Raw genomic sequence first — 2,805 nt, 5'->3', positions numbered from 1 at the left:
TCCAACGGGCCCATGAAACAAACAAATTAAATTGCAAGGACCAAAACAGGCAATTCACTCAACCCAACAGCTGAATTTTATCGAATAAGATCCAAGGGGTATAATGGTCTTTGTCCACAACAACTTGGAGAGCAAGTTCACAAACCTGGCCAATAAGCAGCCACGTCACCAGTGAACAGTAAGGAGGTGAAGACAGATTCACAAAGAAGTTGATTTTCAACTTAGTATAAATAGAAGGTCCCACTTCCATTATAGAGGCCTCCAATTTTAGACACAGATTTTGAAAGCTTAAGAGGGAGCCAGTTCTTTTAAAGAGATTTTGTATTTCTGAATCATCAATGCATATTTCGAAACTTATATCTGTTTCTTTTGTTACTTCTTCTTCCCTATATGTTCTTTTGTTCCATTTCTTCACTTTATAAATTTGATCCATATGCTTTTAAGATGATTAGAGTTAAAAATTAAAGAATTTCTTTTTGAAGAAACTTTGAAAAAATAAGAAGTTAACAAATCATTTTGATCTCTTAACAGAAATCATTTTAAATATAATTATCTTTAAATAGTTCTTATCCAGAAATCTCAAAACAAAAAAAGGGGCCAAAAACACTTTTGTATTTTCCATCCATAAATAAAAATCCAATTTTGTTCCTATCTACTTCTATTCATATATCCTGTATTCATTTATAATTTTGCACTTCCAGTTCATGTCATATAATTTTGCACTTCCACTTCCAGTTCATGTCAACTAATATCAGTTAGTCTTTTTTTTTCTCCAAATTAGAAAGAAGGCTTTTAGATCCTTCAGTTTTCTAAAATTAAGAAATGAAGATCATTTTAGTTGATAACATAAAAAAACGAATAAGCACACATATATATGTATATGTAAATAAATAATATGGTGTATACATATTTTTCCTCTGTTTCCCATTTCTACCCTTACAGGATCTCCATCAACCACCGTCCGTTTTCCGGTCGGTTGTCCGTTCATCAACGGATCACTTCCATCTGAAAAATAAAAAGAACAGAACTTCATTTCCGAATCCACACGTCCATAGAAACTGGGAGGAAATAAAAGGATAATCAATTAAAACCAAACGAAAATCAACCTTAATCCAAAATATATGTATACTTTGTTTTCCATTTTTGCTTTCCAGATCTTCCACCGCCTATAGTCACTATGACCTCCGTTCACCGGAACCCGTAAGAAGGATCTCTAATCACCGTACACCACCTCTGACTACCGTCATTGACGTTCACAACGAGCAGATCTACACGAAGAAATTAAAAATCAGAGACATGCAAACGGAAAAACCAAGAAGAGAAGAAAGTAAATACATGAGAGGAAGAGGAGACGAGAACTCACCGTGGATCCGTCGCCGTTAAAAGAATCGGACCGTCGATCGAAGAAGCCTAACACCGAATGGAGGAAGAGTTATTGCGAGGAGTAGAAGCTGACGCTGACGTAAATAGGTGAACCACCGCAGACGGCAGATCGAAGAGAACCGGCAGCCATGGAAGGAGCTGCATTTTGCGTTTAAGACAGAGGGAGTGAAAGAAGAGAGAAGAGGAAGAAGGTGAAGGGTGGCTGCTGGAACAAATGTGAGGTAAAACCGTAATATCCAAATTTATATCCAACTTTTCTTATTCGCAAATTGCCCCCCATTTTGTATAAATTCATCTGATTTGAGCCCCATTGTTTTAATTATTTCGATCAGGTCCCTCCATATTTAAATTAAACCCTGATTGCCTAGGTTTAAAATTGATTAAGTCCCTGCATCTTAATCTATTTTTTCAATTAGGTCCCTTACATTATGATTTAGTTCCACCACTTACCTTAGTAATTTAACCCATTTTATTTTCATTCTATGTAGCATGTATATTTTTTTTTCAGTTTAGTGTTAATTTTATTTTAAAATTTATGCGCACATAATTAGTTTAATTTGTTAAATAAAAATAATATGAATATATTGTGTATATGTGATATACCCGATTCTAAAACCAAAATAAATCGACTTAAGATGATTATCTTGAGTTTTAATAAATCAAATCCAATTCAAATCGATGAGAAACCCTCGTTCGGACCTATTAAGAATATTTAAAATGTGCTTTACTAAGGTTCATATTTTATTTCGTGTATATGTGATATATGTAAAATAAATTTGAATTAATCCAACATAATTACGTATATGTGATACACGTAGCTCCAAACCAAAAACAATTCAATTCGAGATGTTATCTCAAATCAATTAATCAAATTAATTCAAATCAACATAAAAATGTTATCTGAATTTAATAATACATCTAACATATTTCTTATTGAAATCCATATCATATTTATCGTATATGTGATATACGTAAAATAAAATGACATTTCAATTCGATAAAATATAATTACATGTATGTCATATACGTAATCTCAAATTAAAACAAATCTAAAACCAATAACCCCCAAACCCACGAGTACCTGGTTTATAAACAATTTAAAACAAAACGAATAGCAAACACATAATATCACAATAGTACCGATACGTCGAGCGGGGTAGGGTGAGATCACATCTCTTCCATACACGTAACCGGAAAAACGAACCTAAATCTCTTCGAAGACCGTCCTTGTCAAAACAAAACCAAATAGAGTCAATCCGAACAGATAGGGCGACCAATCACGCCCGCACACGTATTTCCAAGTGATGATTGGTGGCGACTGGAAACCTAAAACACGAAAAGCGGATCGAGCCGGCCACGCACCCAGACCTGTTGAAAACCGAAAGCCAGGGTGCGACAGCTGGGGACTCTGCTGGGGACTTC

General features: G+C 34.6%; 1 long non-coding RNA gene across 1 annotated transcript; it reads right to left on the bottom strand.

Annotated features, from left to right (window-relative positions):
* Positions 1 to 777: 777 nt before the first annotated feature.
* Positions 778 to 1,584, bottom strand: LOC136223342 (uncharacterized). Its single transcript, XR_010685913.1, has 3 exons — positions 1,364 to 1,584; positions 1,107 to 1,268; positions 778 to 1,005 (listed from the first exon to the last, which is right to left on the bottom strand). It is a non-coding gene; the product is annotated as an uncharacterized lncRNA (long non-coding RNA).
* Between the last annotated feature and the right edge of the window lie 1,221 nt (positions 1,585 to 2,805).

This window comes from Euphorbia lathyris, chromosome 3, assembly GCF_963576675.1.
Source record: "Euphorbia lathyris chromosome 3, ddEupLath1.1, whole genome shotgun sequence".
Taxonomy (NCBI): domain Eukaryota; kingdom Viridiplantae; phylum Streptophyta; class Magnoliopsida; order Malpighiales; family Euphorbiaceae; genus Euphorbia; species Euphorbia lathyris.
The sequence above is the reverse complement of the archived record's forward strand: the minus strand, read 5'-3'. Positions and strand labels throughout refer to the sequence as shown.